The sequence below is a fragment of the Equus quagga genome, chromosome 17 (assembly GCF_021613505.1).
Source record: "Equus quagga isolate Etosha38 chromosome 17, UCLA_HA_Equagga_1.0, whole genome shotgun sequence".
In the NCBI taxonomy this organism is placed as follows: domain Eukaryota; kingdom Metazoa; phylum Chordata; class Mammalia; order Perissodactyla; family Equidae; genus Equus; species Equus quagga.
In genome coordinates, this window is record NC_060283.1 from 2669234 (window position 1) to 2682486 (window position 13253).

General features: G+C 50.8%; 1 protein-coding gene across 3 annotated transcripts in view; it reads left to right on the forward strand.

The window, feature by feature from the left end:
- The window catches only part of SHANK2 (SH3 and multiple ankyrin repeat domains 2), a 559847-nt gene that overhangs the window by 1464 nt on the left and 545130 nt on the right, over positions 1–13253 (forward strand). Inside the window, exon 1 of one of the 3 annotated variants that reach the window (XM_046643795.1) lies at positions 60–128. The exons of the other annotated variants lie outside the window; for them this stretch is intronic. The gene's annotated coding sequence lies outside the window, so the exon portion shown is untranslated. Of the gene's footprint in view, positions 1–59; positions 129–13253 lie in introns of those variants that run through there. 3 annotated transcript variants of the gene reach the window in all.

The window sequence follows — 13253 nt, forward strand, 5'->3', positions numbered from 1 at the left end:
GGGCAGCTCCGCCCGCGCAGCCCGCGGCCCAGGCGCCTCTGCAGGGCGCGCGGGACGCAGGGCGCTGGGAGCGCCTGGAGACACCGACCGCGCACTGGCCACCTGGGGCCGCTGGATTGCTCGAGCAGGTGCGACCCCCGCGGAGGGCCTCGCTGCACGGGTTCGGAGGGTGCGGGGGTTGGGGTGGACCTGGCCGCCTGGGTTCGGAGGGGGCAGGGGGTGCGGGGGAGCTCGCCACCGGATTTGGAAGGTGAGGGAGCCGGGGTGGACCTCGCCGCCTGGGTTCAGAGGGTGCAGGGGGCGCAAGGGAGCTCGCTGCCCGGATTCGGAGGATGAGGGGGCCGAGGTGGACGACACCGCCCGGGTTTGGAGGGTGCAGGGGCCAGAGTGACCTCAGTGTCCGGATTCGGAGGGTACGGGGTCCGGAGGGTGCGGGCCCGCAGTGTGCTGCCCTCCTGGCGGGTCTGCGCGCCGACACTCAGCGCGGGATGAGAGGGCGGGCGCACCGGCGAGGTTAGTGTTGCGGTGGGGCTGGGGGCATCCAAAGGGGGCGAGGCTGGTGCTCGTGACCGTGGGCTTTCGCGGCGGAGCGTTTAAAGCGACCCTGGGCGGCGGATCTGAGAAGGCGCTTGGGCCGCACAGGTAGGAGCTCAGGCCCCGGTACTTGGGGGCGTCGGGGCTGGCAGTTGGGGCGCAGTCCTGGAAGTCCTCAGAGGCCATCCGAAAATAAAGTGGTTTCCACGTGGAAATTCGAGGGAGTAAATTAGATAGTTCCATGACCTCTTTTTGTCTGAAACTCAAGTTCGAATTAATGAGGTCAGTCCGCTAATTAAATTAAGCTCCTAGAAGCAGGTAATTTCGGAAGTCCTCCGTTGGGGACGGCGGTTTGCTTTCTCCCCGGGACTCACCCCTCGGCTTCGCTGACCCGGCCGCAGGGAGAGGCCGCGCGCCCCTGGATCCGCCTTGATCCGAGTGCCCCGCTGTTAATTAAATAATAATTGGTGGCGACCTCCTCCGCGCCAGCGGCAGCTTGGCTCCCTGGGGGGTCCCGGATGCCCGGAACAGCCCACCCCGGAGGCGGCTGCTTTTGAAGACCCGGAATTTTGAAACCTCTTGTGGGCGATAACAAGGCTGCGTGTGCTCGGAGCTTTGTACCCGTTTGGGGTTCAGCGGTGATTAAGGGCGGAGGTCCATGGGGCCGCCCTGAGCGGGGGCTGGTTAGTAAGTGGGAGCCGTGGATTTTTGCCCAGCAAGTCACAGCATCCTTAAGGAGGCCTGAGGGAGACCCTTGTCTTAATGGGAATTAGGCTGTCTTAGTAGTGGCTGGATGGAAAACGCCTGGGGGAGCGTGTTCTAAAGGAGGCAGGTTCCATTATGATGCTGAGGAATTTCTGGTTTTTCCAGAAGGAGGAACTGGGTGGAAAGTGGGGCTCTTCCTTGAGCCACTGTGGAAGAAGCTGCAATTCTTCCAAGATCAAAAGGAGCCCTTTTTGAATAAGGTGGTTTTGCCTGTAAAGGCGCGTCCCAGTGGGCACTGTTGACAGCACTTGGCTGCTTGGCATGAATCAGATCCCGTTTGGGGGTATGGGGAGGGAATCTTTCTGCCTACTGTCCCCCCAGGACATTTTGCCTTAGAAAACCCTGTTCACATTCAGGTGAGTTTCCAAGAGGTTGTCATTCGTTCATTTATTTGGCGAGCGCTTGGAGTCGAGTGCAAGGCCCCCCAGCCCACATCCAGGGGTCACCATGTGCAGGTGACCTGGTCCAGGCCTCTGGGGGGCCCCAGACATGGAGAGTCATGGTCGCCTGTGAGGAATACCAGCAGGAGGAAGATAAAGGAGTCCTGAGGAACTTTGCGTTTAACTTTTCATAGCCATGGGGAAAAAGATGGAAGAAAAACCGTGAAATTAAGAAAAACATGCCAGGAGTTGACCAGTATATAGGAAAACCCTAGTAAAAACTGATTTTCATAGAAAAATATTTCTTTATCTTACTTGTCTTATTTCCACATATGTAGTAGAGTCTTAAATGATCGTGCTGGTGTCCTTGTCATCTCGCATGAGCATTCCGGGCTTTTCCAAAGTGGGGCTCAGTGAGGGAGCTGCTCCGGGGACCAAGAGCACGCCTCCTGCTCCAGAGGAATCCTGGGGGTGAGGGTCCCGGTTAGCTCCAGCCTCTGACCCCTGAACTCTCCCTTCCCTGGAATTCCAGCTCCTGCTTTGTGAATTTAAGGTCCCTCCTCGCTGGAGGCTGTTGGATCTACAATCTGAGAGTCACTCCCCAGGGGAGCGGCGGGGGTGGCCTGGCTGGAGAAGCTGGCAGAGAAGAAGTACCTTTACAGCCTCTTGTCCTGAGCCTGAAGGAGGAAACATTTAGGATCTTCCATCGTCCAAGTGACCCCGGGCAAACTGACTGACTCCTCTGCTTTGACTGAGAGGGGAGTGTGCAGAGGGGTAGAGAGGAAAGCCCCCCAAACAGGCTGGTCTTTTTCGTCTTTGGAGCCCCTAGCCCTTCACCTGGACACTTGCTGAAAGTCCGTGAACTGATTGGGTGAAGGGCTCGGAGCCTGGAGCCCCCGGGCAGGTGACCCTGGTGACCCTGGCCACTGCGCCTTACCCCTGCCTGCTCCTGTGAGGGCCTGCCATTCTCTGACGGTGGATCAGAGATGATCTAGAGCGTATCGGATTTTCTCTGCCTGTTGCATGAAAAGGGGCTCAATACATAATCATCTGACGGTGGTCTGCCCTGTGCCAGGCTGGGGGCTGGCCACTGGGGCTGCCGCCTGGGAGTTTCCGGGCTAGTGAGGAGACGGGAAGGGATTGGACAATCAGTGCACAGTGGGACAGGGATTGCAATAGAGGTGACCAGTGGGTGCCATAGGGCACAGAGAGGGTCCCCAACCCAGTCTGGGAGAGGTTGGGGGTGTGGGGATATGAGAACACCTGGGCGAGGTCTGGCTGTCTGATCATTTCTTTGCCTGCCTTGCCCTGGGCCTCAGCGGAAGTGGTCTGGTTCTTGGTCCAGGGGCGAGGAAAGAGCCACCGGGTCATCAGTCATCGTGATCCTAGCAGTGCCCGCGGCAGTGACAGCTAACGTCCTGGCTTCTCGAGTGTTTTCCTCCTGCCAGGCATGCAGGAGCACAGCGTCGCACTGTTGCTATAGATGACCTCGTTCGAGTCCCACAGAACCCCAAAGGGAGAGAGGTGCAGTGGATGCGTATTCCCATTTTACAGATCGGGAGCCTGAGCTCAGAGGAGCGAAGCTGCTTGCCTTCGGCCACACAGCTAGTGAGTAGGGGCGCTCAGATTGCCCCCCAGGCAGGCTGAGAGAGAGAACTCAGCCCTTAATCGCCCACAACACACACGGCTAGGATGCACGTCACTCAGAGGATGCTGTCACTCAGCGGGAAAGTTCATCCAGATAGAAAACTATTCTCCTTGTTACTGTGGTATGAAAAAGAGCTACGGTCCTCGAACGAAACCCATGGTTTCTGATCAGACCTCTTGACGTGATAGGCCTTGTTTTTTTCTTTGGAAGCAGATAAAAGAAGTGTTTTGAAGGGGCTAATGAATGTTAACGTCGTTGGCGCCATTGGTAATATTGAGGTCAGTTTTGGGGGGACAAGGATGCGTCTGGCATGAGGCTTCCCACGGCTTAAGGGGTTTCCAGTCTTAATGGGGTGGAGGGAAATAAGCTCATTATCAATACTGGGGCAGAGCCAAGAGCCTGCCTGGGCCCAAGGTTGGTGACCTGGTGCCTCTTGATGGGTGTGCCTGGGGATGGGCCAGCTGACGCACGTGTCACTTCCTGGGAGATGAAGCCCCTAAAAGCCTGCGGGGCTGCTGGGAGTCTGGAGCTGTGTAAAGAGCAGGGGTCCCCGGGATCGCCTATCACCTGTCTGTGCAGGGAGGGGGTGGGACTGGCACCGATGACCTGGAGGGAGTTTGAAATTCCTTGTGAGGTTTGCCAAGCCCCTCTCCTCGGGCTCTGGGGGTGGCCTGGAGCTTCTGTTGTCAAAGCTGCAGATTTCAAAGCATGGGCGTCAGAGGCGAGGGGCTCCTAGCCCACCCCCCCAGAAATTCTAACTGAGGCTGGAGAGGCCAGACTGGAGCCGGTGGGAGGAATTCCGCCCTCAGGAGTTCCGGGAACACACGTGGAGAAATGCGCAAGGTTTTAGCAGGGAGGATGTTTGGCGATAGTCCTGAGCTGCTTCTCTTAAACGCTCATCTGGGAGCCGCACCGGGAGGCCTTCCTTAGGTGGACAATGGTTGCATGCAAACGGTGGCTGCGCCTGGCTGGCGCAAGCTTCCTCAAAAAAAAAACGTTTTGGCCTCTCAACTCCCTGAAGCCTTTGATTTTAGAAACCGTGTGTCATGTCACACGTGGCCGGCACCATTTTCGTGTGAAAAATTCAGGCATCCAGCAAAGCCAAGAGAATTGCACAAGGAGCCACCGGACACCCGTCCCGGATTCTGACAGTACCCGTTTTACTCGACTTCTCTCGTGCGGTGTTAAGTGAGCGTCTAAAATTGTTCTTCCTGGGTTTAAATATTTGCCGAGGATGTCGAGCCTCGACTGTGAGTAAATAGTGGCATTTCAAAAGTCACTGTTTCCTACCTTGAACTCTGTCCCCGGCGGTCTGAACCCCAGTGACCTGCCCCCCCCCAACTTCCCTGGACGGAGATATGGAGGAGCCGTAGGGAGTGTCCACTGGTCCTTTCGCCCCTTGATTTTCTCCTGTCACTTCCCCAGAGAATTTTATCTTAATTCATAGACTTTCCTGCTCGTAGGTCTTTTATTAATCGATTGAGCCTATCTGTCTGCAAGGGAAATATACACAAATGGACTTCTGAAAAATTTCTTGTGACCTCAAGTACTAAGTGTTTAAAAAAAAATCACTTCTGGGTTGAGAAAACTGAATGATCAAACACTATAAATCCATTACGGATTTTTAGAAACGGAGAAAGGAAAATGTTACTGGACATAAGCTGTAGGTTAATCACTGCCTTTGGGAGGCGGGGGTCCCCTCACTGGACGCACACCCCTCCATCCCCCCATGGTTCAGAGGGGATGAGAAGGGCTTTCTTATGTAAAGGATGGAGAGGCCTCTGGGGAAAGGGACGACCTCAAGGCCTGTCTGCACTGTCTTTTCAGTAAAGACTCTGAGGCCCTTTGACTGTGCCCCTTGGAGACCCTCTGAACCCCAGCTTGAAGCCCCCTTCTGGGGAGGAGAGAGAAATGGACAAGATTCATACCCACCTTGGCAGATGATTCCCACCTGGGGACGGTGGTGATTCCTAGGTGACAGTAGTGACAGATTCTGCCACCTGCATATTCTGCATGGACCAGGCCCTGTGGATTGGGATGTCCTGCCCCAGACTGTCCTCACTCTGGGTTCTGGTCCAATTCCTTCCCTGGCTGCACGGGAAAAATCAGAAACAGCTCCCAGAATCCTCAGTGGGGTGGGGCGTGGCCGAGACCCCTGACAACAGGGGCCTTTCCCCGGGCTCCGATGGACCCGTGATGCGGCTTGAGCCTGAGGAAGGGTAGGATGGAGCGGTGGGGACTGTGGCCCACCGGCTTGGGTCCCGGGAGGCCTGGGGCCAGGGAACGGGTCGCACACTTGAGCAGAGCTGAAGCCTGGCCTGGGAGGAGGGAAGTGAGCCTTCGAAGCTCCAGGATCCTGAAAATTCAGCATGCAGTCCCTGCCCTGGGGAGAAGAAACACTGAGTGAGGGGCCGAGGGGGCCCTTGCGCTGTCTCAGGTGCGCAGCTGCTCCTGTCCAGGGTTTATTTCCTTCTCCCCTCCCCCACATCTTCCTCCTTCCTGATCTTGATGAATTGCTCTGGGTTCCCATCCTCCTGTGCTGGGAGCCTGGGAAACCGCAGGCATTTGCCCCTGCTTCCTGCAGGGCCCCTATCGCCAGGCAGACACTTTCCCAGCAAGGGACCAGGTCTAGCTCCTCTGGGTCTCAGGGTCCTGAGGGCGCCGGGTGTGGAGCCCCCCCAGGGGGTGTTTGTGCAATAGAACCCAGTGGCTGGAAAGCATCGGTGGTTCCAGACTCTCCTGCCTGTGTGTGCACTCAGCTCCAGGAAGTCACAAAACCAGTCAGGCCACTGGCCTGGCCCTTCCCGGCCTCACTGTGAGGTTTTCGGATGTGGGCCAGCCCCACAGCTGCATTCAGGCCTCTCGGGTGTCAGGGTCCGGGGCAGGTGGGACGTGAACTTCCCTCCACCAAGATTACACCAGGATGTTGCTGGAAGCTGGGTGCGTGGGTTCTGTATCTCTAGATTTCCCGTTCTGGACGTTTCATAGACATGGACTCATACAATATGTGGACTTTTGTGCCTGGTTTCATTCGCTTAGAGTAATGTTTTCAAGGTTCATCCATGTTCTCGAACGTATCAGTACTCCATTCCTTTTTCACGGCTGAGTAATATTCTGTGGTATGGCTATGACACATTTTATTCATCCATAGATCAGTTGATGGACATTCAAGTTGTGTCCACTTTTTGGCTATTATGAGTCACTCTGCTGTGAATATTCACCGACAAGTTCTTGTGTGGATGTGCGTTTTCATTTCTCTTGTATGTTTACCTAGGAGCGGCATTGCTTGGGTGAGTGCTAACTCAAGGTTTAACCTTTTGAAGGACTGCCAGACTGTTTTCCAAAGTGGGTGGACCACTCTGCGTTCCCACCAACGGGGTTTGGGGTTCCGACTTCCGTGCCTCACCAATGCTTGTCCTTTTGATAGTCATCTTGGTGGGTGTAAAGTGTTACCTTACTGTTTTTTAATTTGCATTTCTCTCATGGCTGATGGTGTGAGCACCTTTTCTCGTGCTTGTTGGCCATTTGTATATCTTGCTTGGAGAAATGTCTAATCAGGTCCTTTGCTCATTTTTTTTTTAAAGATTGGCACCTGAGCTAACAACTGTTGTCAATCTTCTTTTTTTTTTTTTTTTTTTGCTTTTTCTCCCCCAATCCCCCCAGTACATAGTTGTATATGGTTTTAGTTGTGGGTCCTTCTAGTTGTGGCATGTGGGACGCCGCCTCAGCATGGCTTGATGGGTGGTGCCGTGTCCGCGCCCAGGATTGGAACCTGCAAAACCCTGGGCCGCCGAAACGGAGCACACGCACTTAACCACTCGGCCACGGGGCCAACCCCTTTTGCTCATTTTTTAATTGGGTTTTTGTCCTTTTATTAGTAAGTTATGAGTTGTTTATATATTCTAGACACAAATTCCTCATCAGATATACAATTTGCTACCATTTTCTCCCATTCCGTGAGTTGTCTTTTTATTTCGTTGATGGTGTCCTTTGAAGTATGAAAGCTTTAAATTTTGATGAAGTCTATTTATCTGTTTTTTCAGTTTGTTGCTTGTGTTTTTAGTGTCACGTCTGAGAAGGATTTGCCTCACCTGAGGTCCTGATGGTTTATGCCTGTGTTTTCTTCTAACAGTTTTATACCATTAGCTCTTCCGTTTAGGTCTTTGACCCATTTTGAATTAATTTTTGTGTGGGGTGTGAGGAAGGCATCCAACTTCATTCTTTTGCAGGTAGCTGCCCAGTTGTCCCAGAACCATTTGTTGAAAAGACAGTACTTTCCCATTGATTCATCTTGGCATCCTTGTTGAAAATCAGTTGACCATAGAAACATGGCATTATTTCTGGATTTTCCAGTCTTTGTCTTTGATCCCTATGTCCATTCTTATGCCAGTGCCACACTGTGTTGCTTACTGTTGCTTTGTGGTAAGTTTTGAAATCAGGAAAGGTGAGTCCTCCAGCTTAACTCTTCTTTTTTCAACATTGTTTTGGCTGTTCTGGGTCCCTTGAATTTCCGTCTGACTTTTAGGATCAGTTTATCAACTTCTGCAAAGAAGTCAGCTAGGATTTGATAGGGATCGTTTTGAATCTGTAGCTCATTTTGGAAAGAATTGCCGTCTTAACAATACTGAGTCCTCTGATCTCTGAACACAAGTTATTTTCCCACTTATCTAGGACTTTTTATTTCTTTTCTTTTTTTTTTTTTTGAGGAAGATTAGCCCTGAGCTAACTACTGCCAATCCTCCTCTTTTTGCTGAGGAAGACTGGCCCTGAGCTAACACCTGTGCCCATCTTCCTCTACTTTATATGTGGGACACCTGCCACAGCATGGTTTGCCAAGTGGTGCCATGTCCGCACCCAGGATCCAAACCGGTGAACCCCGGGCCGCCGAGAATCGGAATGTGCGAACCTAACTGCTGTGCCACTGGGCCGGCCCCAGCACTTTTTATTTCTATCAAAAATGTTTTCTAGTTTTCAGATTATAAATTTTCCACTTCTTTTGTTGGATTTATGGCTAAAAATGTGGTTCTTTTAAATATTGTAAATAAAATTTTCTTAATTTGGTCTCCAAACCGTTCATTGCTAGTGTATAGAGATAGAATTCACTTTTGTGTGTTGGTCTTATATTCTCCAGTCTTGCTGAACCTGTGTATTAGTTGTAACAGTGTTTTTAGTGGATTCCTTGGGATTTTCTACATACGAGACTGTGTCATCTACTGATAGAGAGATCATGTTCTTTCTTCCTTTCCAATCTGGATGTTTCATTGTCTTGCCTGTTTGCGCTGGCCACAACCCCCAGGACAGTGTCGGATAGAGGTGTTGAGAAAGGCCGTCAGTGTCTCGTCCCTGACCTTCGGGGGAAGCGTCGAGTCTCCTCCCATGAAATGTGCTGTGAGCTGTGGGTTCCTCTGGAGGCCCTGGTTCGGGTGGAGGACGTTCACTTCTCTTCTGACTTTGTGGAGCGTTTTATCGTGAAGGGGGGCTGGATTTTGTCAAGTGCTTTTTCTGTATCATTGAGATGATCTGCCGCTCCTGTTCCTTTAATAGGCTGTACATTCCATTAATTGATTTTTGGATGTTAAACAAACTTTGCCTTCCTGGGACAAATCCCGCTTGGTCATCTTTTAGAATCCCTTTTACCTTCTGCTGGGTTCAGTTTGCTGGTTTTCTGTTGAGCTTTTTGCGTGTAAGAGATACCGGTGTGTAGTTTTCTGGTGATGGAATCATGGTAAGATTGGCCTCCTAAAATGAGTTGGGAGGTATTGGCTTCTATTTTTTAGAAAAGTTTGTGATGAGTGGGTGTTAGTTCTTCCCTCAATGTTGGGTGGAAGTCACCAGGGAAGCCATCTGGCTTTTCTTTGCATGAGTTTTAAATTTATTAATTTCATCTCTGCTTGTTAGAGGCATATTCAGCTTTTCTGTTTTTTCTTGAGCCACAGTTATTAGTTTTGGTCTCACTGAAATCTCTGTTTCATCTAAGCTGTCTAATTGATTGGCACACAGTTGTTCATGTGTCCCCTTATCATTCTTTTTATTTCTGTGAGGTTAGCAGAAATGGCCTCTTGTCCATTTCTGAATTTGGTAATTTGAGTGTTTTCCCTTTTCATCTTGATCAGTCCAGCTAAAAGTTTGTCAATTTTGTCGACCTTTTCAGAGAACAACTTTTGGTTTTCTTAATTTTCTCTATTGTTTTTCTGTTCTCTTTTTCATCAATTTCCACCCCAACCTTTGTTATTTCCTTTCTCTTGCCTGCTTGCTTCTAGTTTGTTCTTTTTCTAGTTTCATAAGGTGGAAGGAGAGGTGGTTAATTTGAGATCTTTCTTCTTTTCAGTATAGACATTTATAGCTATGAATTTCCTTCTAAGCACGCTTTGGCTGCCTCTCACACATTTTGATGTATTTTATCTTCTTTTTCACTCATTTCGAAGTATTTTCTAATTTCCCTGTGATTTGTTCCCTGACCCACTGGCCATTTAGACGTCTGTTGTTTAATTTCTACATATTGGTGAATTTCTAAAATTTCTTTCTCCTGTTGATTTCTCATTGCATTCCATTGTGGTTGGAGAACATTCGTGGTGTGATTTCAGTCCTTTTACATTAATTGAGGCTTTTTTATGGCTTAGCACGTGGTCAGTCCTGGAGAATGTTCCACGTGCACTTGAGAAAGACGTGTGTCTGCTGTCCTTGGGTGGCGTGTCCTATAGATGTCTGTCAAGATGTCTGGACTCTTGGGGTACAACAAACCAGACAGACAATTATTGCTGTCCTATAGGGCTGGCATTCTGGCCACGGGAGACAAACAGTAAGTAAGAGATAATGGAGAAGCATCTATGCAATACAGGAGGAAAGGAGAGCCTGGTAAGGGGGCTGGGAGTGAGGGGTGTCAGGGCGGCCTCATTGAGAAGGTGGCGCTTGAGCAAAGACGTGAAGCAGGCGAGGGAAGCAGGAAATTGTTAAGTGAAGAATTTAATGGAAGTTGGATCTAAAAACACTTATTTGCGCTTAACGTTTTTTAAGTTGTGCTAAAATACACATGACATAAAATGAACCCTCGTAACGTACACTGTTTAGTGGCCTGTACATGCACATTGTCATCGAAGCGTCAGCACCATCCATCTCGAGAACTTCTGCATTTTCCCAAACTGAAACTCAGTTCCCGTTAAACACTCACTCCCCACCCCCTCCCCCAGCCCCTGGAACCCTCCATCCTACTTTCTGTCTCTACGAATTTGGTGACTCTGGGGATAACGTGGAATGACATAATGTTTGTCCTTTTGTGGCTGGCTTATTTCACTCAGCATGACACCCTCAAGGTTCGTCCACGTTGTAGCAGGTGCCAGAATTTCTTTCCTTTTTGAGGCTGAGTAATATTCCGTCGTGTGGTTAGACCCATGTTGCTTATCTGTTCGTCGTCGATGGACGCTTGGGCTGCTCCCACCTTTTGGTTGTTGGGAATGGCGCTGCCGTGAACGTGGGTGTGCAGATCTCTTTTCGAGTCCCTGCTTTCAGAAAGCACGTTTAACGCAGTGACCAGCCCGGGGCCCATCTGGTCCTGCGACTCCAAGGCCGAGACTGTGCAACTCCCTGGCCTCACGTGGTTACTCTCCCACGGAAAGAGCCCACCTTTCTTCTTAGGTCTCTGGACCAAGCAGGGGTGACCCTGGATGTTGGAGGAATTGTGGATGTGACTCCTCCCCACGTCCAGGGTTCCTGTCCCCCAGAGAGGAAACATACTTCTTCCTGGGCACCTGGTGCCTCACCTGTGTGGGTTCAGCCCGGGTCTAGGGCAGGACGGAGGGAGGCGCTGGGCCAGAGAGAGGACCAGGGGAGAGAATGTCTCCTGCAGAAGGAACCTCGTTAACCCACCGAGTGCTCTCTCATTGCCTCGTGACCTGAAACACGGCTGGTTGTGCAGTGTGTTCTGTGCGCATCTCATGAGCCATCAACCTGGGAGCATGTTTGCTGGTCGGGTGGGACGCTGGGTGGCCTGTGTGGGGCGGGGGAGGGGGGTCAGGGCACTGCTGGATCCCTGGAAGCTTTGTCTTGGTGGCATCTTGATTAATAGCTACTTTAAAAAAAAAAAATCCCTTTTGATCACGTAGCTCCATTCTGCACATTTTGACTGCTGCACAGTATTTCATGGGATGGGTGACCCCTGTTCATCCGTTCTTCTCCTGCTGACGTTTAGGCTGTTTTCAGTGTTTCTCTTTTCAGCCTGTGCTGCAAGGAAAGTCAGCTCTTCTGTGGTTATGTCACTCGGGGAGAAGTTGCTGAGTCTTCAGCTTGCGTGGACCCAAATTTGGCTTTCATGAATATTCCTTAATTGACCTCCAAGGGGGTTTACCAAGTTCTAATCCCCCCCTCATGGTGTGACAGCTCCCTGCGCCCCCATCCTCAGTGAGATGTGGTGTTGACTGATTCACGCCAACCTGCTGGGCAGGAAGGGGCATCCTGTGTTTGCATTTTCTCTGATTCACGGGCAGCGTCTTCCAGTTCATTGGTCATTCACCTCTCCATTGTCTGAATTTTCTGAAATCCATTTTCTTTCCTGGGGGGGGTCATTTGCTTCTTGTTGATTTGTAGGTGCTCTTTATATATTCTGGATACAGCTTCCCCCCTGGCTTGTCTTGTCTTTTCACTTCTGCTTACGGTATGTAGGCTTTTGCTATAAAGAAGTTTTACATTTTGCTGTGGTCGAATTAATCATTCTTTTCTCTGTATAGTTTCTCTTTTTCAAATCTTCCTTTCCCCGTTGTCATAAGACATTCTTTTTTATTATTCTCTTCTAATGATTTTAATTTTTTTTTTATTATTCCATCTAGAGTTAGCACTAGCGTCTAGTATAAGACGGGGATCGACTTTGTCTCTTTCTGCACAGAAGGACCTGTCCCAGCCCGTGGTGGCTTTGTCCCTGCCCCTGCGTCATGGATCCAGCTGCCAGGCTCATTTGGGGATTGGTTTTTGGGCTGTCACTTCTCTCCCGTTGGTCTGTTGATCTCAGCTGTAAGTCCACACTGTGTATTTACATCCCTTTAAAGGAAGCTGGGTACTTGGTTGTATTATCTCCTTTAGACCACAGACAGCCGCGTTGCAAATTCCTCCATTTTGCGGTCAATAAAAGGAACCAGCATAAAGGAATTGGTCAGCTCAGGGCTCCCAGCCAGCACGCGGCCGAGTGGGTCTGACTTGGACACGGCGGACCCGGTGCTCGGTCCGTCCAGGGTGATGCCCGTGCGGGTTGCTGTGGACGCCCCACCTAGACGGAGCCAAGCGGCCCACGCTTCTGTGCTTTACTCTCCTGCAGAACGAGATTCTTCCATGAAGTGTCCTGGAACGGGGTATTATTAGTATTTAACATTCGTTGCTTCCCCGAGTCATATGCACACAGTTTTCTGGCCCTGCTGGGTGGCCTCACAGTCCTGAGGCTGGCGGAGTGTGCGGTCGCCCAAACACCGGGCAGATCCCCAGCAAACTGTAGCCCGCGCCTCGCTGCGGGGTCAGCGGCCTTGGCGGGGGACCAGGCGGGTCGTGCTTTCCAGGGAGGAAGGAGTTCCCTCCGAGCCGTCTGGCTGGATACACGTTGTTCCACGTTTTGAGGCAAAAATGATTTCTTTGCCAGGCTTCCCCACTTAATTACATCATAATAGGTAAACCCTCATTGAAAACTATTTTCTATTAACGATGCTGTCACATAAAATATAAGTAGTTGCTGTATCTTTGCAGATAGCCTGATTAATTCTTAGAATTGTCATTATTTGTATATTATCTCCAAACTGGGTCAGGATGCGTTTTAGTTCCTGCCTGTGCTGGGCACCTCCACGCCTGTCGTCTTATGGAATCTGCACAGCCTCTGTCTGGGAGGAAGCGTTTTAATGTCCATTTTACAGAAGGGGAAACTGAGGTTCAGAGAGGGGCGTTGACTGGGGTTA